Source organism: Ictidomys tridecemlineatus, chromosome 3, assembly GCF_052094955.1.
Source record: "Ictidomys tridecemlineatus isolate mIctTri1 chromosome 3, mIctTri1.hap1, whole genome shotgun sequence".
Lineage (NCBI taxonomy): Eukaryota > Metazoa > Chordata > Mammalia > Rodentia > Sciuridae > Ictidomys > Ictidomys tridecemlineatus.
This window is the reverse complement of record NC_135479.1, coordinates 82,947,415-82,973,070: the sequence shown is the minus strand read 5'-3', so window position 1 is coordinate 82,973,070 and position 25,656 is coordinate 82,947,415. Positions and strand designations below refer to the sequence as shown.

The 25,656-nt window shown below is 39.0% G+C and overlaps 1 protein-coding gene and 2 long non-coding RNA genes across 5 annotated transcripts in view; 1 reads left to right on the top strand and 2 right to left on the bottom strand.

Annotated features, from left to right (window-relative positions):
* Ppp2r3a (protein phosphatase 2 regulatory subunit B''alpha) overlaps positions 1-278 on the bottom strand; it is a 166,741-nt gene extending 166,463 nt beyond the window's left edge. For both annotated transcript variants that reach the window (XM_078043359.1, XM_078043360.1), the window contains exon 1: positions 119-278. The gene's annotated coding sequence lies outside the window, so the exon portion shown is untranslated. The remainder of the gene's footprint in view (positions 1-118) is intronic.
* Positions 279-10,430: 10,152 nt separating this feature from the next.
* LOC144375847 (uncharacterized) lies at positions 10,431-18,411 on the bottom strand. Its single transcript, XR_013435698.1, has 2 exons — positions 17,945-18,411; positions 10,431-10,915 (listed from the first exon to the last, which is right to left on the bottom strand). It is a non-coding gene; the product is annotated as an uncharacterized LOC144375847 (long non-coding RNA).
* A 126-nt stretch (positions 18,412-18,537) lies between these two features.
* On the top strand, positions 18,538-25,268 carry LOC144376265 (uncharacterized). 2 transcript variants are annotated; one of them, XR_013436530.1, is made up of 3 exons: positions 18,538-18,817; positions 20,072-20,450; positions 22,243-25,268. It is a non-coding gene; the product is annotated as an uncharacterized LOC144376265 (long non-coding RNA). The 2 variants fall into 2 exon arrangements; XR_013436529.1 differs by lacking the exon at positions 22,243-25,268 and having other exon boundaries at positions 20,072-21,603.
* Positions 25,269-25,656: the final 388 nt, after the last annotated feature.

Sequence of the window (25,656 nt, the reverse complement as noted above, 5' to 3'; positions counted from 1 at the left end):
CCCGGCCCCGCCCGCCCGGCCTCCGCGCGCCGCCCCCCGCCCCCGGCTTCGCTACCCCTTGGGCCGGGCCGGGGTCGCCGAGGACTGTAGGCCGCGCGGCGGGAGCCCCCGCGCCTACCTCAGAGCCCGCGGCTTCTCCTCCGGCGGCTGCCTCAGCTAGCGGGCCACACTCGCCACCAGAGCTCCCCGCAGCGCGGGCTCGGGGATGCAAACGCGGCGCGTGAGGAGCCGAGGCCTGAGTGTGCCCCGCCCAGCCGCGCCGCCGCCTCCCGCTCGTCCCACCCTCCGCGGCTGGTTGACGCCCCGCCCCTCCCCGCCCTCCAGGCCCCGCCTCGCCCCTCAGGGTCCGCCCCTCCAGGCTGGTGGGGGCAGAAAGGGAGCTGCGAGGGCCGCCGCGGCTGCAGCCCACGCACGCCCTTGTATGGCGGCCTGGCAGAGAAGTGTGAGTCTAAAGCGTTACTATTATTTGACCTGTACCAGGCTCTTGCTCGAATGTGTTACTATTACTATTGTCATCGTCATTTTTATTCTGGTTGTTGTTATAGTCTTTAGTTGTTTTACCCTCTTCAGAGGCCACTGGGCCCCTTTGAGGGCGGCCCTCATCGCTGACCAGACAATCCTGACCTCGCGTTGGCCAGCACCTGCGGCACATTCGGCTCAGCCCAAGAAGTTATATGAATTTTGAAAGAAATTTAAAAATAATTGTTGTTAAATGTAACCCCAATACAGAAAGCTATAGAAAACCAAATGCACAGCTAAATATTCTGACACTCATAACCACTTTCCAATTTTCACACCACATAAGGTGGTCTGGCTTCTAATAAAAAAAACCTCATCAATAACCAGGAGGATTCAGCCTGCGAGGGCTTTGCAAAATTGCCCACTTAGTAACTGTCTCAAAAACCGAAAGCTGACTGGCCCACAGTCGTGCCCTTTCTCACAATACATTTGTAAAATAGAAATTTCCCCAGAATTAGGAACCCCCAATCAAGTGTGTTTTTGTGAAGTTCTTGATTAAGAATATAATAAGTATATAAGCATACAAATAACAGTAAGTCAATCAGGAGACTGAATAGCATGATAAGGATGGAGATAATCCTAGAGGGAGGATTGGGAGGTAGGTAAAGACTTAAAAGTAGCCAAGAATTAGATGGGCTGTGAGGATAGGTCCCAGATATCCTGCTATTGTCCTCGCTCTCTGTCTCCTGCACCCAAAACAGCACCAGGCACACACAAGGTGTAGTGTGTGTGTGTGTGTGTGTGTGTGTGTATGTTGATTGCCAGGAAAGGAAAATGTATATAAAATCGCCCAGAACATGCTTTACCTGCTGAAAAAATTGCACCCAAAGTCTATTTTCCCAGTAGCTAAAATGATACTGTCTGTAAGATGCCTTGGAAAGAAAAACAAATTATATTTTCAACTTTATACTGCTTTTCCACTTTAAAAGCCCTTTCACATGCTTATGATATCTTACTTGAGACTTAAAGCAATCCTGTGAGAAAGGTAGGGCAGGACAGAAAGATTTCGCAAAGGTCAAGGTTGACTTCATGTGGGTAAGAAAGGGAGGTACTTGGTACACAGTGAACCATAAAACAATTCCAATACTGCTGACCCTGCCAACCTGGATTCTTGGTTTGTCTTGACAGTTTTATTGCCTGAGTTTTTGCATTAGGACTCCTTTGGCTCCTTTGCCATGCATTTATACACAATATAACTTGAATGTACAAAGGACACAAATCCTGTCTTGAAATTTGATTTAATACAGTGGAATCAGCCTCTTCATGAGTGCCTTGGTGATTTGGGGCTAGAGGGTTGCCAATTTATCACCATTTATTGAGCACTCAGGCTCTGTAGTCGGTTGTAAGAATACAAAGAATATGAAACAAATGAGACAACATCTTTGCTCTCAAGGGACTTATGGCCAAGTAAGGGAGATTGAAAATAAATAAGTGTTTAATTTATTATGATGGAGGGAGAATAGTCCTGAGCACAATTAATTGTATTGGGGCAGGGAGAGAGATAGTAGGGTCCATTTTCTCAGCAAAAAGAACATCTGAATATTTTTAATTAAAAAAACATTTAAAATGGAAAAAACTATCAAATATTCATGAAAAATTTAATATCAATTGCAAAAGTGAAAATAATAATTTATAATGAATTACTATGTACCTGCTTCAACAGAGTACATTACTATGTACTCTGCTTCAACAATTATCATCCCATGGACAGTTTGTTCCATCTGTATCCTCACCACCTTTCTTCCCTGGATTATTTTGAAACAAATCACAACTAGCATGTTATTTCACTCATAAATATTTTCATATGCATCTTTAAATGAAGTCTCTTTTAAAAAGCAAGGACATCATTAAAAATCTTTTAAGATAAATAATTTCTTAAGGTGTACGCAGTGTTCAAATTTTCCCACGTTTTATAGAATTTATTTCTTCAACTCAGGACCCAAACAAGGTCTTTACATTGCATTTTCCTTAAGTCTCTTAAACCTTTGTTTCTTTCCTTTTGTTTCATATGTAAAAGAAATTGATACTTTGTCCTATGGAGTTTCCCATATTTTGCATTTTGCTGATTACCGACCTATATTGTTGTTTAACATGGGCTCTACCCCTGTATTTTCCCATAAGCTGATAGAACTAGAGTTTTGATCAGACTTAGGAAAGTACAACCCATAAGGAAGAGAAAAATCAACCTATCAGAAACAAACCCAGAATTGTCATGAATATTACAATTAGTAGACAAGGATATGAAGACATATATCTATATCCCAAAATATTAAAAAAGTTCCCAAGAGACAGAAAATATAGAACAAAGACCTAAATCATACTTCTACAGATGAAGTCTATAATATCTAATGTATTTTTCTAAGATGAAAAATACATTAAGGTCTGAGGATGTAGCTCAATAGTTGAGTATCTTGCATAAGCCCCTGGGTTCAATCCCCAGCATCACAGTAAGCAAAAACAAAAACAAAAATGAAATTGAATTAATGGCAAACTAGACATCACTAAAGAAAAGATTAGTGAACTTTAAGCTACATCAATAGAAATTACCTAAAAATCACACATTCAGAGAAAAAAAAGAGATAAAAAAGAAAAAGAATATAAGTGAGACGTAGGACAACTAGAAGTCACCTAATATATGAATAAATGTAGAGGTGTGGGATCAAAATATATTTGAAGAAATAATAGCTGAAGGTTTCCAAATTTTGTGAAACCATATGCAGTCATTCCTTGCTTTCTGCCAAAGATTGTTTCAACAATCCCATCCTTCTCCGTATCAAGATCCATAGATGCTCAAGTCTCTTATGTAAATTTGGGGTAGTATTTCATATTACCTTCAAACATCTTTTTGTATACTTTAACGTCTAGATTATTTATAATACTAACAAAATATACATACTATGCAAATAGTTGTATTACTGCATTGCTTAGGGAATAATGACAAGAAAAAATTCTGTATGTATCAGTGTAGATGCAACTCTTTTTCTGAATATTTTTAATCTGCATCTGGTTGAATCCACAGATGCAAAAATTGCAGATATGGAGGGCTGATTGTACTTAGAGATCTAAGAAGCTCAATACACTTTCAGAAAATGAAAAGAGTATCAGAGAGATACAAAACAAGCATAGTTTCCAGACCAGCAGATGATAGACTTAAAATAGAACACATCAATGATCATATTAAATATAAATGACTAAAATTTTATGATTAAACAACAAAGATTAGGTAAAAAATCTAAAACACAACTATATGCTGCTGACAAGAAATTCACTTTAAGGGGCTCAGTGATGGAGTGCTTGCCTAGCACCCGTGAAGCACTGGATTTGATCCTCAACACCTTATAAAAATAAATAAATAAATAAATAAATAAACAAACAAAGGTATTGTGTCCATCTACAACTAAAAAAGAAAAAGAAATGTACTTTAAATTCATAGACAAAGTTAGGTTAAAAGTAAAAGGATAGAAAGAGATTTACTATTCTAAAAAAAGATGTAGCCCAAACTAAAGTAGATTTTATAGTAAAGAATATTATCAAATGTAAAGAAGCTGGACTGGGATTGTGGTTCAGTGGTAAAGTGCTCGCCTAGCATGTGCTAGGGCCTGGGTTGGATCCTCAGCACGTATAAAAATAAATAAATAAAGTAAAAAAATGTAAAGAAGCCTATGTCATAATGATAAAGGTGTCTGTTAACCAAGAAGACACAATCTTAAACGTATATGCCCTTAACAATAGTTTTAAAATACATGTAACAAAACTAGGATCAAGAAGAAATAAATCCATGATTATAGCTATAGATTTCAATACCATGCTTCTAGTAACAGTAGATGGAAAATATGCAAAAATATGGAATATTTGATTAACACTATCAAATAACTTCACCTAATTGATGCTTGTAGGATGCTCCATTTAATAAAAGAATCTACATACTTTTCAGGTGCTCATGGAACATTTACCCAGATAGATCAGATTTGATGATATGAAACAAATCTTAAATGTAAAAGAATTCAAGTTGTGCTAAATATACTCTCAGACCACAATGGAATTGTATTACAATCCAATAACATGTCTAGAATTTAGTATATCATCTTCTTCTCCTAACTCCCAAACCTGCTTCTCTTTCAATGTTCTTTTCTCATCTTAGGTGAAGTTCCCAATATTTACCATGACACTTAAGCCAGAAATTCTCATTTTTCATTATTTTTTTTATTGAAACATAAAAATTGTACATATTTTTGGGATACCATGTGATGTTTTGATATATGTATACATTTTGTAATGTTCAAATCATGGTAAGTACATCTAACTCCTCAAACATTTATCATTTATTTTTTTTTTTCAGTGTTGGGGATTGAATCCAGAGGCACTCTATCACTGAGCTATATCCCCAACCTTTTTTAATTTTTGAGTCAGGGTTTTCTAAGTTGCCAAGGCTGGCCTTGAATTTATAATCTTCCTGCTCAGCTTCTGATTACAGATTCCTGTCACCATAACTGGTTTTATTATTTCTTTGTGGTAAATATGTTTAAAATTTTCCTTCCCTGTTCTTTGATTTCTTTCTTTCTTTATTTTGGTACTAGGTGATTAAACCCAGGGGCACTGAACATTGAGTCACATCTCTAGTCTTTTTTAGTTTTTATTTTGAGACAGGACCTTACTAAGCTGCTTAGGGCCTCACTAAGTTGCTGAGGCTTTCCTTGAACTTGCAATCCTCCTGCCTCCGCCTTTTGAGTAACTGGGATTACAGGCATGCACTACCACACCCAGCTTCTTCCAATTTCTTTGAAATACACAGTATTTTATCATTATCTATAGACATCCTATTTTATTTCTCCTATCTAACTGTAACTTAGCACCCATTGACAAACTTTTCCCCATCTCTCTTGCCCCCACTCTTCCTAGCCTCTGTTAACCATTATTAGACTTCTGATACAGGATATCAACTTTTTTAGATTCCACATACTGAGTGAGTTTATGTGGGATTCGTCTTTCCATGTCTGGCTTATTTTACTTAACATAATGTCTTTTGATTCTATTCATGTTGTCATAAATGACAGGATTTCACCCTTTTTATGCCTGAATGGTGTTCCACTGTGTGTGTGTATGTGCATGTACATTTCACATATTATATTTTCTCTATCCACTTATCAGTTGATGGATGCTTAAATGTGTTCCTAACAAATAGTTTCTCCACTATTGTGAATAGTACTGTGATCCACATGGGAGCAAAGATGTCTCTCCAACATACTGATTTCATTTCCTTTGGATACATACCCAGTAGTGGGATTACTGGATCATATGGTAGTTCTATTTTTAGTTTTTTGAGGAACCTTCATACTGTTTTCCATTCAGTATTTAAGCCAGAAATTCTTCATTCTTCCTGTTCCCTCGTCTCTATTATGCAATAAATCTCCAAGTTTTGCTGACTTTTCTTTAAAATTGTCTCTAAATGTGTTCCCTCTTCTCTGGCTCTATTATTGCAGCTTCAGTTCAGGTCATTACCATCTCTCTTTGTGGCCCAGCACCAAAATAACATTCTACTGGGTGGCTATACTGCAATTTGTGTATACATTCTCCTGCTAATGAACATTTAGGTTGCTTCCAGTTTGGGGCTATTACAAATAAGCCTGCTCTGAAGATTCATGTCCTTTCTTTGTATAGATATACGTTTTCATTCCTACTGGTTATATATATATATATCTAACATAGTTATATGCAACTCTCTATTTAAAGTGCTAGATTGTCTTTGAAAGTCAAGATTTTTGTATGTGTGAAAACCTGGATTGAGAGAATTTGACCTACCATTATTTAATCATTTTTTAAAATGTTTTATTTAAATTAAACAAAAACATTTAGAACTATTTTTGTTTAATTAATGTCAAATTTATTTAAGCTATCTACTTTTATTAGGCTTTTAAGCTAATAAAATGGAGAACTTTTGTACTCTTCTTATTTTGAAATGTATCAAATGTATAAATTAAGCTTAAATTTAAATCTTGTAGTGATATCTATAGTCAAATTTAAAATTAGCTTGTCAATATGATAAATTCTATAAATATTTATATATTAATTTGATGAAACTCTTAAAGTTTCAAACTGTCACTACAAATGTAATGTTTCTTATCCTCAAAATCACTTCAAATATTCCACAAGCAAGCTTACAAATCTAATAAACCTATATTCCTAAGTGCATAAACTCCATTTACAAACCTAACAACTCAAAAGTTATAGATTTAGTACCTCAGAATCTCTGAAAAATTCAAACGCAGTCTATAAACATAATCAATCCATCTCAGATTTTACACATCTCAAATTTAAATCGCCAATCTATCATCAATTAAGTTCATTTAAACATTTCAAGTTAAAATCACAAGTCTGAATCCAACATTTCAAATATCCCATCTGTCAAAGAAAACCTACCCAAATTGCCAAGAGGATTAAAAAATAACTTATTTTTGAACTCAACATAAAAAGTATTGAATTTAAGGTTTGAGTCACTTCTTCACTCTTGCTCAGTGTCTGCTTAAGTTTGTCTTACAGAAAAACTCAGCTAAAGTGGAGAATCATAAATAATACTTCATACATAGTTTAACATTTTTAAGAGGGTTAGGACATATAAATGTACGTTCATTTGCCATACATACCTTTTCTTTCAGAGTGAATCTGTTCATTAGAATCACAAGATATCTTTGTAGTATAAACCATTCTCATGGTATGTTCACTACAATGTCCAGTTTGGAATATGTTAAAATGGAGCAAAAACTTTAACCCACTGGAAAGCAGCATGCATGTAGATGGATTTTTTTTTTTTCATTGCTGGAGAACACAGGGCCCCATGCACGCAAGGCAAGCACTCTGCCCCTGAGATACTCCTTTGGCCCCCAAATTTTATTTGTTGATTGATTGACATAATATTTGTACATCTTTAAGGGGTACAGTGTGATAATTCAATAAATGTTTACAATGTGTAATGACCAAATCATGATATAGGTGCTTTCATCTTCAAACAATTATTATTTCTACACATGGAGAACTTTTGTACTCTTCTTATTTTGAAATGTATCATAGATTGTTGTAAACAATTGTTACCCTGTAGTGCTATAGGTGACTAGAACTAATTTCTTCTATTATCTACTCTAAGCTTAAATTTTTAAAAAAAAATTTGTTTTCTGTTTTTTGGCATTTTGCTCAATACCAATGAATCCAAGATGAGACAAAAAGATTGAATTTACAGGTATGGTGGTACACACTTATAGTTCCAGCTATCTGGAAGATGGAGCAATAGGATTGCTTGAGCCCAGGAGTTAAAGGCCAGTTGGGAAAAATGGTGAGACCCTGTCCAGAAAAAAAGAAAAGAAAAAAAGAAAGAACTGAATACTAACTATATGAGTATATGACAGAAGATAGATAAATCTGTCATGCAGAAGAATTACAAATAATTTACACAGATACCTCTCCTTTAATGAGGGAGATAACTCCCCATCCATAGGTGTGGGCTGCCCATACTGACTTTCTTCCAAAGAGAAAAGTCTGGAAAGGGCAGAGAAGCAGCTTTTCAATGGCGAGAAATGACAAACACTACCTCTGCCTGGTGATCAGAGTCAACACCTACAGTCAGAAATTATGTTGGTAGTATGCACTCTTGATGTGATGAGATAAAAATGGTACCTTACTGGGGCTGGGAATGTGGCTCAAGCAGTACCACGCTCGACTGGCATGCGTGTGGCCAGGGTTTGATCCTCAGCACCACATACAAACAAAGATGTTGTGTCCTCCAAAAACTAAAAAATAAATAATAAAAATTCTCTCTCTCTCTCTCTCTCTCTCTCTCTCTCTCTCTCTCTCTCTCTCTCTCCCACACACACACACTCTCTCTTAAAAAAAAATGGTACCTTTCGGCTGTCATCTTCCTCCCAATAACCCATCACCCAGGTCTCCTCATGAGAAAAACAATAGACAAATAAATGTGTGCAATGGGGAATCCTACAAAATTAAGATTGATACTCCTGAAAGTTGTCAAGGTAAATAAAAACAAAACAAAGACAAATAAACTCAAAAATGCCCCCAAACCAAGGAAATTCTAAGTAAGGAACCAACACCAGCCTAAAGAGACAGAACAACTGAAGAAATACACTATGTATATTAGTTAATAATTATATTTCAGTATTAGGTCTTTAATTATAACAAATGTACGATATTAATGTAAGATGTTGATAATAAACTGGGTGCAAAGTATGTGGGAAGTCTAGTATTTGTTTAATTTTTCTTTTCTTTTTTTTTTTTTAAATAGTGATGGGTATCAAACCTAGGTCCTCACACATGCCACACAAACATTCTTCCACTGAACTACATCCCCTACCCCTTAATTTTTCTATAAATCAAAATCTATTCTAAAAAAATCAACTCTATTTTAAAAACCAGTTGGGCACATTTGTATGGCTCTATTTCTGTGTTCTTTATTCTGTTCCATTGATCTATTTGGATCCCTCTGCTCATATAACACTGTCTTAAGTCGTGTCTGGTATGATCAGAGGGATAGCTACCTAGTAGGTGTTAATATTGGGGGAGTTTTGTTTTTAATTATTGAGTTTTGAAAAGTGCCCATGTACTAGAGAAGTCCAGTGACTGTAAGTACTCAGTCATCGTACTTACTGAGGCCAGTTGATAGGTTTTACAGAAGGAATGAAGATTATTAGTTAATTTAATAATTTGGTTAAATAAAAGTTGGTTACAAAAATTTCTTTCTTTCTTTCTTTCTTTTTTTTTTTTTTTTTTGGTACTGGGGATTGAACTCAAGATCTCTTTACTTTTTTAAAAAAAATTTCCAGATAAGGTCTCCCTAAATTGCCCAGTCTGGCCTCAAATGTGGGATCCTTCTGCCTCAGCTTCCTGAGTCTCTGGGATTATAGGCATGTATCACCACACCCAGCTAAAGGTTTCTATTATTTTTATTTCTGAGTTCCTTCCATGGGTTGAAAGGACACATACGCATCTGAATTAATATCAATTACTTGGAGAAGTTGTCAAAGTACTATATATTTACAGATGTAGATTATCTGCTGGAGGTTAAGGGATTGAATACTGGATCCAGCTTCACCTTCCAGAATTATTCCTTCTGAATCCTTTGACAAACTAGGTCTCTTCTTATACAGTTAGAAAATCTTCAATCCTTTCAGCTGGAATTTAACTCACTTCATTACCTAGTGATTGCATAGTCTCTAGGCATATTTAAAGTTATATTTTTGCCTCTTTCTCTAAATCTCTTTTATGATATTTTGGGATTTGGGTTGATGAGAGTCTGCATCCCTACACTCCCAACCAATCCACAATTTCCTAACGGAGTTTTTTTTTTTTTGGTACCAGGGATTGAACCCAGGGGCACTTAACTACTGAGACACATCTCCAGCCCTTTTTTGTATTTCATTTAGAGACAAGGTCTCACTAAATTTCTGAGGGCCTCGCTAAGTTGCTGAGGCTAGTTTTGAATTCATGATCCTCCTGCTTCAGCCTCCTAGGCTGCTGGGATTACAGGCACATAACCTCACCTCCCACACACCTCTTTGTCTGGTGAAGTTTGTGGATCCCTTTTTAAAGTAATGTTCTAAAATCTATTTTCTTAAATGCATTGGATCACAAAGGAAACCAATTATTGAAATAGTTATCAAAATATTAAAACAAATGTGTAGTGTCTTTATGTTTCTTTATTAACAGATTAATCAAGATCTAGTGATATATTTAATTACTACCATAATTTCAAAATAATGAACAAAAATATTTCAAGACATTTGCAACATCATAAAATTCACTGCAAGTGTGAATTCTATTGGTGACAATCATCAATACTATTCACATGGCTGTGGTTTATTGCTCACATTAATAAATGGAGGAAATGCTAGATTTTTTCAATTACCAGATTAGTAAAAATAAAGATGCAATTTTATTTTTTCATCTGAGTACTTCGCTTAATGGAATTTCATTTCTGTTCTCTGAGATCCTGCATTCGTTCCATATTTTAATTTTTGATTAGTTTCACCCACTACCATTATCCCAGGGGCAGGCTTTAGGAGACTGGGGGTTGAGGAGCAAGGGTGGGTACAGACCTTGATCTCTCCTCCTGTGCCCTCTGTGCTTCTCTTCCTTCCCCCTTAATGCTTTGCCTTCCCAGGCCCAGTCATTTCCATGAAAACCTGCCCTAGTTACAGAGGGCTTGGACTCTGCACCCATTTCCCTCTGTGTTTGTTGGTTTATTTGCAAGGCCTATTCCTTGCTAGTTGGCCTCTCCTCCTTAAGATCCTGAAGCTTGTCATGTCGGAAAAGTGTTTGTTTCAAACACTCTGAATCCAGGCAGATCATTTGGAAGATGAGAACATTTGTTTTCTAGTTCCAACTTCCATGGATCCTAGAAGGCAAAATGGAAACCCCAATTTAATGCTGAAATTGAAGACTTTGCTGTGAAAGAGAAACATTCAAGTATATAAGCAATATATTATTGGTACTATGAAGCTAAACAATGAAGGCGATTATTTTTTTCAAATGGGGACAACTATTGAGCTTCTGTAACATTCTTCTCCCTTCATTTCCATGCCTGGAAACAGGCAGAACAGTGGAACTCTTGGTGGTGAGAACAGCTGTGTTTTCTGCCTTTAGCAATGCTGCTGGCTTCATAGTGTTTTGCTTATTGTGGGACTCTTGTGGATTTCTACCCTAGAGGTCAAGGGCAGAGATGTTCCAGTTCCCTTGACAAAGTCCCAGGGGCCTGGGAGTGGACTGGACTCTGGCCAGGGCCATTTATTCTCAAAGAAATTAGAAACCAGAAGAGGACTGCTCTGCTTATTCAGAAGGTGTAAGAAATAAACCAGCATGTGACTGGGCAAGGAAGTATATCTCAATCTAGACAAACATTTATCTTTATAGGTGTAGGGAGAAGATAAAAACAAAGGCCAGGAGAGGAGAAATGGTTGGTAGTAAAGAGAGAGAGAGGAGGGGACAAAGGTTGTTTTCATGTGGAGTTGAGATTCTTCCACTTTATTTTCTCCCAATTTTTTTTAAAATTAGGAACTTTTAGAATATATATAGCATGTAGAAAAGTATAGTTAATTAAATGATAAGCAGATACATACTCACCGCTCAGATAGGACAAGCATCTGAGGGGAGAGTTCCTGTAGGGAAGCTCTGATAAGCCAATGGATATGTCCACAGAGAAGTGACCCTGTTAGCTATCCTCCTGGCCAGGGAAAGTGAAGCTACCAAGCGGGGTAAGAAATGGTCTGTCCCCTTCCCTTCCGCCCTGCCAACCACCTTCCATTTTGGTAGAGAACAAAACAGTGGGTAGTGAGTTGAAGAGGAGGACAGTGGGGGAGAATAGAGAGCAGAAGGCCTTGCCTCCATTTCCTACTTGAGGCTTCTAGGCCTCGGAGCTGGCTCAGGGGAGAATCATCACTAAGTGAAGTTGCAAAGTTGGATGATTTCGAAAGGATTTTGCCTTCTAATTGCTGAACGGAGACTGCTTTAAAACGACTGTGAGACTTTTCCCTTATTTAATAGCGAACAGAAAAGCTGTGGGACTCAAGAGTTTTCATTTGGAAGCCAAGAAGGTGACCTTCATTGAATACGTGCCCACTCGAAGGAGACACTGCAGAGGAAGCAAAGTTGGCCTTTGACTGTGGGGAGCCATGCTTGTCTCCTATACCACATGGAAAGCACTTAACCAAATCCAAGAGGCTAATGCTACTAAGGAAAGTAATAATTTCCCTTGCCATTAAGAAGGATTAAAATCGCTACTTTGGATATATCAAAATTAATGCAAAAATCCACAATGAACAGGACACCAATGTTTTAAATAAAGACAGGATCAATATTACTGATTTTCCCCTTTGCCCCAGGCATCAGTGTGTCTTAGTATGGCACTGTCACTAATTTTTATTTAAAATTTTGATATTTTGCTCATTATGAGTTTTTTGGCATTTTTTAAAAAATATTGCATTAAAAGTTTACTTATCTTGGTCTTGGAGGTGTGTGTGTGTGTGTGTGTGTGTGTGTGTGTGTGTGTGTATGTTTCACTAAATTTTGTACTTGAGGCCAGTACCTAAAAGAAGAAAAAGAAAGAAAGAAAGAAAGAAAACAGAAAAGAAAAGATCTTTTTGTTCATTTTCTTGCCCATGTAATTGCAGATGGGAGAAATAGTTGCATATACTTCTCAAACAGGGAGCCCTTTATAGTACTTACTGGAAAATAACAGAAATGGTCTCATTGATAGCCCCAGATAACACTGAAGAGGGAGCTCTAATCTTCCTTTTAAAACATTCCAACCTACTGCCTGGGATGACAAAAGTCCACAGTAAACAGCTAAATTGGTGCTTTAATGTTGTTGATATTTAAGTATGAAATAAAAGCCTTGTTGTGCTGATTTCTCATTCCTGCTATTTAAAGAAATTCCCTCTAGTACCAATGAGAGTGTACAAGGAGATTTATGACACCTGTGTGTCATATAATACCTGGCATATAGCTCTTGACCATTTTCCTCTCTCAATTCTCGTATTTCTCACTTGAACCTCAAAGCTACCCAGAAGGTAGGCAGGAAAGGTGCTGTCCCATTTAATGGACAGAGTGTCAGCCTCTTTTTGTAGAGGAAGCTGGCCCAAGTCACACCACAAAGTACTGTAGCCTGGGAACCAGGACTTTGGTCTTTAAACTTCAAGGACAGTCCCTTTCCTGTACACTGTGCTGTGTGCTTCCGAAGACATGTGGAGAATTGTTGTAAGTGGCTGCATTTGAGGGATTGCAGCTATAATCTGAGCTGGTTAGCAGCTGATCTCCCTGAGGCTATATCCAGTCTCCTAATGCTGTTTCATATTAAACAGGTTTGGGAGTGAGTCACTTGGCTGGCACAGACCAGCAAAGTGATTGCTTCAGCCTTGCTTGGAAACTCTAGGTCCTCCCTTTGCCTGGGGGTAGCAATCTTAATGCAAACCTCAGCTATAATCTTGCAGACGCTCTGGGGCCAACTTTGTGTTTCACTTATATAATTTCAGGCTTCATTTAGCATTCACCGTTTCCCTTTCCATGCCTACACGATTTGGTAGAGTTCTCTTATACTCATACCCTCAGTCTACACACATTTTCCTTTGTTTGGGTGATGTTGGGGTAGAAAAGCAGATAAGCCCTGCGTGGGAAACTCAGTCCAAAAGGAAAAGGAGGCTGGAATAGCCAGGTGGGCTGCTGCCTAACACCCACATTGGAATTAGAGGTGGGAAAATTTTGATCAGTTCAGGAGGGAATTTGGATTTTCTGTCTCTTCCTCTGTAGGGCTGAGGTATAGATTGCTGTTGGTAATTAGTTTGGGAGCCAGAAAACCCCCATTGTAAACTAGTCTCACTGAGGGGAGAACACTGGCTGTTCTATGAATTACATGTAAACTCAGTGACCTCTCCTTCGCCACCTCCTAAACAGACATCTGACGTAGCAATTGCAATATTTTATGTTTTTATTTAATGTTTATTTAATGTCTGTTTGCCCTATGTGATTTGGGGCACCTGGAGCATAGGGATCATGTCTTACTTTGTAATCCCCCAAACGATGGGCCACCTTGTGGTCAGTTTTGTCATTGTTTCCCAAAATAATGCATAATCCACTGCAGAGAAGTTCACAAAGTCTCCAGGAAAGGACCGGCAGGACCACAATGTACAAACACACACACACACACACAGTTAGTACTGTTATAGCCTTTCCCACCCATCTGTCTGCAAAGTCCATTTGTTAAACCACCTATTCCAATTTTCTGTCACCCTACTCTGGCCTCATTCACTTTTTCTCTTTTTTCTTCTTTCCTTTCCTCATCTTCCTATCTCCTCCTGTTCTCTGGTCCCCACTGTCTTCTCAGCTCTGTATTATATGGTCTCTGCTGACGTCCTTCAAAATTCTTTTTCACTCATTTTATTGATCATTACAACAGAGCTCCAGAGTACACAGATAAGCCTCCTTGAAAAGTCTGAGAGTATTGATATAAGGGGAGGAGAAGGCTGTTAATATGCATATGTTAATATTTTTATCCTGCTCATATATATCTTTGTTTCCTCAGCACCCACTTCTGCATTTAGCACAAAGGTTTTCAGTAAATGACTGATGAATAAATTGAGTACTCCTAGCCTTTACTCCTGTCCTGAGGAATGCCACCCCTTTCAAGGAGAGACTGGCAGATCAATAGTTTCAGATCCTCAAATTAGTTGGACCTGCTTTTAAGGCTGTAGGTGGAGGTAGCGCCAATAGGGAGCAGCAAATCCCCCTCAAGCTTTCTAGTGCCCAGGTTGCTAACATCCCAGGTGTTATGTATGTAAGGGTGAAAAGCCTTGTCCCCACCCAGTAGTGAGGCCTGCTTCACACCTTGACAACGGCAGCCCCATTTCCTGAGGCTGGGCCCAAGGCACCCATTCTCCCTGTGCCTCAGTGTACCTCTTCTACCCAGTGCTCGCTCACTCTCTTTGCCCCTTTGAGTAGTTGCTTTCTGTGGCCCCTCAATCCCTAGCCTGAAACTGGGCTGAATATACTGCATTAGGCTCAGATTTTTGTCTTCTATTATTGATCCCCTTCCGGACTCATCATTTCCCCTATCTCTGGAAATTTTTTGCCCTACATTCCTATTCCTTTTTACAGTCTCTTAGCAACCATTTTCTTAACCCTTGCTGAATACAAATCCTGATAGTTATCTTCTTGCAAGATTCTGGATCTCAACTCTGAACCATGGCTCATGGTGGGGAAGGAAGTGGAAATGGTAACCACCATCTGAAGAGCAAAGCTAGGTATTCATGGCCATAGCTTCCTGCAGAGTTGATCGGAAGGTTAGTATTTGAGGTACATTTTGGCGAGAATATTGGATATAAAGGACTTTTTTATAGTTTGACATTAATATGTGTTTCTACATTATGATAAAAGAAGAAAAGTGATAAAGGGTGACTGCATACTTAAGTTGAAAAGGAGACAATCTTGGAAGACACTATGATGATTTTTCAAAAAGACAAGGCATGAGGACATTGTTGAAAGGAGAAACATTTGTTGGATATTGAAGTTTTGAATTGTTCCTGGATAGGACCTTCTAAATTCCACTGGCCCAATACTGCTCAAAATTTAAATGAGAGGTGATTTTGGCTGTAGCCAATTGAAGCTGAATTTACCTATAGGCATCTCATGGGGTTTTGTTCAGACTTATTAGTTATTAAATATTACCAGAGCCTGGTATAAAGTCTTAAGATTATCTAGATAATGTCAACATTATTAATAATGTTATTTTATTAGTATTTATTTATTTATATTTTGGTGACTGGGGATTGAACTCAGGAGTGCTTTTACCACTGAGCTATCCTTTTTTATATTTTATTTTAAGACAGGGTCTCACTAAGTTGCTTTGGACCTTGCTAAATTGCTTAGGACTTGGCTAAGTTGCTGAGGTTGGCCTTGAACTTGAGATCCTTTAGCCTCAGCCTCCTGAGTCACTGGGATTACAGGTATGCACCATCACCCCGGTTTATTACTATTTTTAATAAAGAACATAGTCAATCATTTTTAGTGTTTCATTTGTAGATAAAATTACATATTCTCAGCTATTTCCATCTTTGAATGGACCAATAAATGTAGTAAAATGGAACTTAGTGGGTGACACATAGGGTATAAGTAGTTGAGACAATGAAGGCAGATGGGCGATGGATTAGGATCGAATAGAAGGACCCATAGATTAGCACTCCCAATGAGGTCAAAGAACAGTTGTTTTTGTTTTCTTTAAAATCGAGAACTGGCAAATGAACTGGTGATGGTTTTAGTGAAATATTAGAGTTTTCAAGTTGGCAGATTTGAAATAGTTCTGGGTTTATGATCACATTCAGGGTGCAGCCACAGGAAAGGCTGGTGAAGTAGAGGGAGGTGGGGGCTACCAATAACTTTGGCCAACAATAGCCACAAGAAAGAGTAGAAGAATAAGATTTTGGATATGATAATGTGGAGCCAGAAGAGTAAATATGCCCTTTTCCCTAAATAACCCTAGGATGTAGAATCTGTCTGGACCTCTAGCAAAAGGGATTTCTTAGCCCATATGGAGGGGGTGCCAAGTGGTGTCTTAGGCTAGGTGCTGCCCATGGTCAGGTCAGCAATGAGAGGCCTCTGCCCAGCAGTGTGGCTGCAAGATTATTTTATGTTTCAGCATGAGCCGGCCTCAGGTAAGAAGGGTGGAATTGTTAGACCTGAATTAAAAGAAAGAGAATTATATATGTTCCCAGCAGTGCATCTGTACAGTGCATCTATGCACTGCTTCTGATGAATTATCCAAACATTTCTTCATGTTCATGACATGTCCTCATCCCTTGGTGTCCTGTGGAAGCACTGGGCCTCTGGCTATACATTTCTCAGGGTTGGGAGAGATAAGAATTCAGATCCTGTCCTCACTAACTAAACCAGTTTGACTGGGTGACCATAAAACAAAGCTGCTCCCTAAAGTCTTCAACATGAAGGCAGTGGGTCTTCCTGGCACCTCTTCCCATTGCCAGGGTGACCCTACCTCACCCAACCCAATACAGGGCAGGAGGCCAATCACTGAGGATTTAGATATAAAGCCAAGAACTTGGTCCAAGAGGGCGGGGAAAAACCAAACCACTATAAACTCAAGTTTTGTGGAAACTGTGTTTAATCAATTCAGGAAAAGAACTAAGACAATATAAGTGCTGAATCAGCGAGTGACTGATCTAATCTTCATGTAACTCAGAACTCAGCTAGGCTCACCCTGCCTCATAGAGAATGCTAAGATTGGCTTGAGACCCATGGGATGGGGGTGGGAGGATAGAAATACAAAGCCCTCTCAGATTTATGCAAAACTGCCTGAGTGACAGTTTTCCTAGTCACCCCTGCTCTGATTCCTGACTTTGGCTGAGTTCTCTATCTCCTGAGGGCCTAATTGTGGAAACTAGCTTATTCTGCTTGGTTTCCTCCTCAAGCACTCACAGCGGTAGTATATTGTAGAGCTTTGCTGGTGGGATCTACAGATCAGTCCTAGATGGTGAATAAAGACCCTCTTAGTCATTTCTGCCAACTTCCAGACTCCACACTCCCACCATGATGCCTAACTTTCTCCTTGCTTCTTCTCTTCCTCATCTACTTCCTCTTCACTTTCTCCACTTCATCCCCCACTTTTTGGTGGTGCTGGGGAATCAAACTTAGGTCTCTGCACATGCTAGGCAAGTACTCTACCACTGTGCCACACCCCAACTCCCCCCCCCCTTTTTTTTAAGCAATGAAATTTAGCTGCTTCTTTGTTAACTCTTCTCTGCCGACCCCAGTCCCAGCGCTTGCCCTCCTCTTCCACCTAACTTTCCAAGACATTTTCCTAAATAGGGGTAGTTTCTTTCCTAAAGCAAATTCTACAGTCAATTGTGTAGAAGATTTTCCTTACCTGTTTTCATTGCCTCCTGTGAAAAACAGCTGGTTTCTGGGGTGTTCCATGGGGCTTAATCTGCAGGTACATTTTAAATAGTTCCTAATATAGTGGGCAGAGGAGGTAGATGGAATTATGTAGATAGTTTGGGGGCAGTCCTGGAATAGAATATTGACTTTCTGAACCCAGTGGTTGGGTCTTATATGTTTCCCAATGTGGGCCCCTGAGTTGACTCCAGTCATGAAAACTTTCCAGATCACTTGTATACTTATGCTTGGAAATTGTGGAAAATGCATCGGCTTGTTCTTTGTTCATGCTCTTTCAAGTAACAGCAAGTCTTTCCTCGGCTCTTTCTTTGAACTCCTGGCTCGAAGATATCTTCCTCCCTTCCCACTCGGTGGAGGACAGACACAAAATCTCTCTTTGTTTAGTACCTGAAAACTCAAAGAGTTTTTTTTTTTCCACCTAATTAGAAGGAAGTATTTTTCCATACACTTCATTTTCTTTTTGGAATTTGCTAGCTGAAGCCGAGTAGTTTAGTTTACGCACAAGGTTTGTTCATTAATTAACAGCCTTCAGGCCAAGTTGCCCTTATCAGGACTTAATATCTAACTCAGCATTGGCTAAACCAGAAAGAGTTACTGGTTCTCTTGTGTTGGGAAAGGGTCGCCAGCTCTTTTCTGGAAGCTGTGGAGAAGATTGAGACCTTCCAAGGAGTATAACCTGAGGCATTTGGGCATTTTTAATGGACATCCAGGGATGGCCACCACTTTGCCAGTTTCTTGCAATGATGAAGTAAGACCCATGACTTGGGACAAAGAAGAGCCAACAGAGTTTTTTATGTCACTCATTTCAACAGTGCACTTTACTTTGTACTCAAGAGAACATGAGGTAATTGCCAACTGTATCCTAACTAGTTTCTCCCTTCTTTGCTATGGTAGGTAGAATTTTGTTCTCAGGACTTTTGCCCCCTGGTGATATTCCTGTGGTTTACATTATGTTAATTGGCAAGAAAGAATTTGCAAATGTAATTAAGGTTATTAATCAATTGACCTTAAAATGGATTCTCTGAGTGGGTCCAATGTAATTACAGAAGCCCTTAAAGCAGACCTTTCTCCCAGCTGAGGACATGAGAGAAATTCCAAGTACAAGAAGGATGTGAGGCACTGTGGTTGGATCTGAGATAAAGGGGCCACATGTAAAGACCAAAGAGAGGCCTATAATAGCAAGGAACTGATTCTGCCAACAACCTGGGTGAACTTGGAAGTGGATTCTTTCCCAGAGCCTCCAGAAAGGAGCACAGCCCTGCCAACACCTTGAATTGGCCTCCTGAGACTCCAAGCAGAGAACCCAGTTGAACCACACTATGCTCAGACTTCTGACCTACAGAAACTGCAAGATAAGAAATACATGTTGGCTTAGCTTTCTAGAGTATATGATCATTGGCTGTAATAATAAAATATGATTGCACGAGGTTTCTGCCTTTTGTTTGAAAAAGAATGAGCAGTGGAGACCTCCTTGCTTGGTAGGGGCTGACAGGCAAGCATCTTCATGGCAAAGTTCTGTGGACACACTTGGTCACTGTGCTCCCAGGGGCAAGGGGGCTCAGCCTCCCATTTTATAATCTATCTGTGCAGTCTAATGTAGAAGCCACTGGCTTCATGTGACTTGAAATTAAATAAAACTGAAAATCCAATTTCTCAATTGTGTTAGGAACATTTTAGGTGTTCAATATTTATGTGTGACTAATGGCTACTCTGAGTTAGAAGGCATAGGTATAGAGTATACAGGTATGTATGTAGGTAAATATATATATATATATATATCCTATATTGTAGAAAGTTCTATTGGAAAGCTCTGTTCTTGATGATGATCAGTGATGACATCCAGTTGCAACTGTTCTTTTTTCTCATTTGGGGCACTGAGAGGTCTGATTCCTCTACTCACTAGTAGAACCATTACAAAGCAGAAATCATGCAAATTCTCCTGACTATAGCAAGAAATATGATTTTTAAAAAAACTTTTATGTCTCCTTTCTTCTCTTATCATTTATGTAATTTATCTCCTGAGGTTAGAAAGCCCTAGGCAGAGCATCCTGGGAATACCAGTGACAGGGTATAAGGTCTTTCTTTTTTTTTTTTCCAGATGGAGGAAGATTTACTGCATGGTAATGGCCAAGAAGTACCCTGGCAGAGACTGCAAGATTTCCCAAGGGTTTCCTGCTATAGCAAGACAAAGATACCTGCTGGGGCAGGCCAGTAAGGTCACCCCCTGAAGCAAACAGACTAAGGCTATTAGACTTGCCACAGTATGCCCAAAGGGGACACTAGCTAGAAGAGGAAAATGAGGCTTATACTGAAACATCCAGTTTCAGGATCAAACTTCTGCCTTGGGTTCAAACATGGAGAAATGAGGCTTATGACTTCCTGACCGAACTCAATTATAATTGGTGGACAGGGATTAAAGCGTACAGGTGATGCATTTGAAGAAAGAACTGCAGGCCCAAGTAAAGAGCCCAGAAGATGTGAGTTTGAATCCCGCATCCATATTGCTGTCATTCTGTGTTAGTTACTGAAACTTTGTGAGTTGTACATTTTATTATCTATGATGCAGATAAAATAATTGGAGGATAAAACAACCCCAATTTCTAGGGGATTGCTGTAGAGTTGTAAGGAGTAAAGGAGAGAATTACACAGACTGTCTGACATGCAGGAGGCATGTCAGGAAACAGTAGCTCATATTATACCTGTGTCAGTTCAGGTTGCATCAGAAAAGGCCATCTAATCCCATCCCTGGTCAGTCACTAGTGTAGTTTTGTCTCCATGATCACCTCAATCACCACTCCTATGGCCATGACCTCAACCCTGATGTTTCAATAATTGTATTGCCCCCCACCCAAACTCCCTACGTCACTCTTCAAACATCTCACTTTCTCATATCTACCCAAAATGTTCCTCTGAACACCTAATTTCTTATAATTGTCCTATCCCACCAAGACTTCCCATCTAGCATCTCTTTGAGCAAAATAAAAGCAACCAAAAAAAGACCCTTACCAGCACATACACCTCTCTCCTGGCTTTAGTGTTCACAATCTCTGTCTTTCCTCCTGCTGAGATGGGCAAATTGTGCTGCTATCTAATGTCAGCCTCACTACCTCTATCCTGCATCCAGTGGCCCCCTTTCCTATTCTAGAACTTTATTCCTACATTTGTCCTCTCCTGCACCATTGATTTTTCCTTTTTTACTGGATGATATCCATGGCACCAAATACAGTATTTCTCATATTTAAAATATTCTTCTTAGACTCCTGGCCTCCTTCAACTACTCCCTTTTTTCTCAGCTCCCTTTAAGGTATCTTTCTTTGGTGTTTTCTTATCGTATGAAATTCTCAGGGTTTAATCTTTAGAATTTTGTTCTGCTACACTCGCCCCCAGGAATCACGTGAAGTCCCATGACATTAAACACCTTCTATACACTACCGATCTTATATGCCCTGCCAGCACCTCTCCTCTGAACTACAGGTCCTTATTTCCAACTGCCCATTCAACATCTCCACCTGGATGGACACTAGGTATCTCAAGTGTGTCCAAAAATGAACTGTTGATTTTCAGTCCCTAACACCCAAATCTTCCCTTCTATGGATGTTTATAGTTCAATAAAAGGAATTCTATTCTTCATTTGTTTATGCTAAAAATCTTGTCTTTTCCTTGAACCCTCTGTTTCTCTTACCCACCTCATCTAGTCAATCAGAAAGCAAAGGGAGAGTGAGAATCCTGAAAAGTTAAAAGTAAAAGTCCTGAGACACCAAAGAATATTCCCTTTTAGTGACAATTACTATATAACCTATATGTATTCACACTATATTCAACAAATATGCATACTAGTTTTTATATACAACAAAATATTTTATTTACAACACCAGGTGGTGTTGTAGGTGATGGGGATATAGCAACGAATAAAACCAGGTAAAATTTCATGGAGCTTAAAAGAAATCTTGCCAGATGGTTAGAGAAAAGTACATCAGAAATGACAGGAAGTGATGGAAGAATGCTGTCTTGGGTGGTTATGGAAGATTCTGAGATAGATGACAGTTAAGCATAGGCATTTAAACATTAAACACAGGGAGCTGTGCAGATATATGGGAATAAATGATTAAAATACATGAGACAAAAGCATGCTTGAAGTGTCCCAGCAATAGGCCAAAAACCTCTGGAGGAGTAAGTATGGTGGGTATGGTGGGAAGGAGGTCAGAGAGAGACTGGGTGAGGCCAGAGAGATGTTGCAGCCAGAGATGGATTTTTTTTTTCCCCTAACAGGTAGGAAGTCAATGGAGGATTTGGAGCAGAGGCACATCCTAGTCTGACTTGCATTTCAGAAGGATCTGGCTGCAGAATGCACAGTGGGGAGTCAGGACTGGAAACAGAGTGACTGGTTTGAAGCCTGTTCCATCCCTCTAAGTGTGAGAAGATCTTGCTTGAGTTAGTTACTGTGTAGATGACAAAAAGTACTGGAGTCAGAATTCTTTTGAAGTTTGACCTCACAGATTTGCTGAGCACATGGTAGGTACACAATTTATATTTGTTGTGTGAATGGATACACAAGCAAGGAATGTCCTGGGGCAAGGCAGGACATTTCCCTAACCTAATGGAAATTCCCACCTGTTCCCTTTGCTCTCTTTCTTTGTTTGCTTGTAGCTGTTGGATGACAAATACTTTGTTCCCTGTACCTTGACTCTGGGAGGGGCGTCTTCAAGATTGAACATGAGGACATTCCTACCTAAAAAGGTTTATGATTATAATTTAGTAAGTTGGGATTCTGGATGATTTGCAATTCACTCACCTAATTTCCCTCAGTCTGACCATCTCTGTGCTGATAAAGCTCCACATGAAAAAATTGAAGCCAAAATGCAACATGATGGTTCCACAATTTCTTTTTATACTGTTGGACCCCTCTGAGCTATTATTAGGGCTTAGTTTTGAGAAGTTTCTCTCACTTCAACAATATAGACTTCTGTTACTCTTCAGATTTATATTGTAAAATTTCCAGTATGAGGTATTAATATAATTGGCCAAGAAACCGGTTTTCAAATTCGTATTTTTGGGGTGCTGGGGATTGAACCCAGTGCATTTTACCACTGAACTGCATCCCCAGCCTTATTTTATTTTTAATTTTGATACAGGATCTCACTAGGTTGCCCAGGCTAGTCTCAAACTTAGTATCTTTTAGGGATCCAGTTCTGATTGTCAGATTCACAGAGTTCTTAACTTCCAGTTTTCTTCAGTTCCATGAATAGCAATAATGCCTGCCTAGGCTAGGTCTAGGGTGGGGTAAGTGAGGTGTCAAGAGCTCAAAGTTTAAGGAAGTCCTCACTTGCAGGGCCCTGCAGGTGCAAGGTCAGCACCTGAAAAATAAATGCTTCCTTAAATGTTCTGCTCTGGGTATCCAGCCAGCCTCACCCAGTCCTGGCCCTAGGAATAAATGATTAAAATGCATGAGACAAAAGCATGCTAAGAGTGTCTCAGGAATAGGACACAAATCTCTAGAGGAGTGATTAAGGTGGGAATGGTGGGAAATGAGGTCAGAGGGAGACTGGGTGAGGTCTGAGAGGCTTTGTAACCAGAGATGGATTTACTTTTTAAAAATTTTTTTCTAACAGGTAGGAAGTCAATGGAGGATTTGGAGCAGAGGCATATCCTAGTCTGTCTTTCAGAGAATCTGGCTGGAGAATGCACAGTAGAGAATCAGGACTAGAAACAGGGTGACTGACTGGTTTGAAGCCTGTTCTATCCCTCTAAGTATGAGAAGATCTTGCATGAGATCTTCTACAAAGAAGCATTTTTCTTCATTAACCAGGCAGTTGTAGTATCAAGAGTAGGAGAGTTCCCTACTGTTTAGACTGTGCAATAGTAAGCTGCTTTCAGAGAAAGCAAAAGACATGGATGAGGATCCTTTTTCTCCAAAGCTCTGCCAATTTAGAAATTAAAACTGGTGGGAAAATGGAAATGAATATTATGGAGTTTTGTTTCAGAATCAACTCAACAAGCCACTGACACTTCATTTGTTGAGGGCTACTGGGATCTAGGATTTATAACATGTCTGCCATGTTTGCAACTCCTTGGATACAGCATTCTAAAAAGTGTCCATTCTCTACTTAATCTTCTTCTGTACCTTCTTTAAAAATGTTACAAAAATTAACAGAGTAAGACAGAGTAAGGATTGCAGTGTAAATGCTTTGGACAATCAGGTAACAGCTTTTTTTTTTTTTTTAAAGGTTGGGTTAACAATTTCCATTTTCAAAATGAGCCCAAATTGACTGAGTGATTCTAAATTAGCTCTTTAGTTTTTACCTTACGTTGCTGATAATGCCACTATTAATTTCAATTATTTAGAGGCAACATTAATACGTGTGAAAAAAGAACAGCGATAAAGACAGAAAGGAATAAATTACTTGCTGCAGGACAGAATGACATTTTGACTGGCACAGAGATTTTTTTTCTCTCACACACTTTGTGCTTTGACATTTCACTTGGCACAAACATTTCACAAATTCTTGACCTAATCTGATGTACTGTTGTTTAGCAATTGCTGACATGACATGTTTTAACCTCAAGCTTGCTGGATTCCAAATGTTACCTCTTCCTGTCAATCAGGGTTGGATGACCTCCAAAAAGCAGTCCAAGCAAAACTCTATGTACCTAAGAGGTTAAATGCATTTGCCCCAAATAGAGAAGAGGCAGTTTGAAGTAGGAGTTGGGGGAAGGGCAGGAAGAATGGTGTCATTTAGGAAAATTATGGGGTGAAAAAAATGTAGGAGGCAGATCCTTAGGGAACCCTGATTTCTGGAGAGAGACATCAGTCCCAAACACAGAACCTAGAAATAAACCTAACAAGACATACATAGGGTATATAACAACAACAACAATAACAAAAATAGTCAACTTAGGAGTAGAAGAGATTTCAGATAACAGAGAAATACATTATCTTCCTCAAAGGGAAGAATGTGTTATATAAAAATGTTGCTCCTTCTCAAATTATGGCTATAACTTGACCATCTCCCCTTTTCACTGCCTTTTGGTATGGAAGAGGTTACATTCATATTAATATCTATGCTTTGCTAGTTATTAGGTCATCTGTCTTTTGCATCCCAAGACTTTATTAAAAAATAAGCCAACTCACATTGCTTTGCTCTGATCACATTTTTAGGACTCTATCAATTAGAAATGCTTTAATTTGCAAGTAGAAAAACAACTTTTAGTCCATGGTTGGTGAACTCCATTGTGCAGAACATCATGGCAGAAGGGTTTGGCAGAGGAAAGCTGCTTAGCTCATGACAGAGGGGGAAGGAGAGAGAGAGAGAGAGAGAGAGAGAGAGAGAGAGAGAGAGAGAGAGAGAGAGAGAGAGAGAGAGAGAGCATAAGGAGCCAGGAACAAAATATATAGTCCCCAAGGCATGACCCCAGTGACCCACTTTCTCTAGCCATGCCCCACCTGCCTACATTTACCACCAAATAAACAATTCAAATGATTATACTGTCAAATGGATTAGTTGACTGATTAGGTTACAGCTTTCATATCTAATCTTTCACCTTCTGTATTAACACAGGAGCTTTTGGGGATACCTCATATCCACACTGTTACAGTTACTATTCCTATATATTATTATTATTCTCATTTTGCTAATGAGGAAATTAAGAAGATTAAGTGGGATGAATTGAAATCCAAATCCAGGT